Source organism: Penaeus monodon, chromosome 19 (genome assembly GCF_015228065.2).
Source record: "Penaeus monodon isolate SGIC_2016 chromosome 19, NSTDA_Pmon_1, whole genome shotgun sequence".
Lineage (NCBI taxonomy): Eukaryota > Metazoa > Arthropoda > Malacostraca > Decapoda > Penaeidae > Penaeus > Penaeus monodon.
In genome coordinates, this window is record NC_051404.1 from 4,193,835 (window position 1) to 4,194,145 (window position 311).

General features: G+C 53.7%; 1 protein-coding gene across 1 annotated transcript in view; it reads right to left on the reverse strand.

The window, feature by feature from the left end:
- LOC119585309 overlaps positions 1-311 on the reverse strand; it is a 53,733-nt gene that overhangs the window by 44,706 nt on the left and 8,716 nt on the right. The window lies entirely within an intron of this gene.

The window sequence follows — 311 nt, forward strand, 5'->3', positions numbered from 1 at the left end:
CAGAAACATCTTCATAAACAACCATCCCCCCCCCTTATCTCCCTTCACCCCCCACCTCCACCCCCTCCACCCCCGCCCGCCTAAGGAACACCCAGACTCACGTATAGTCTTCACGGCAGATGATAAATAGGTTAACCTCCGCCCGCACGCCCGTCTGAGGGAGCCGAGGGGTTGGCAGAGGTATTGTGAGCTAGGAATGGATGGCGACGCCCCTGCTTAGCAAAGGGACCATGAATCATTTTGATATATAACATATATGCGTTCGTTAAGGTGCTGAGGCTACTTGGCTGTGGGGTGTGTGATGAGTTCAT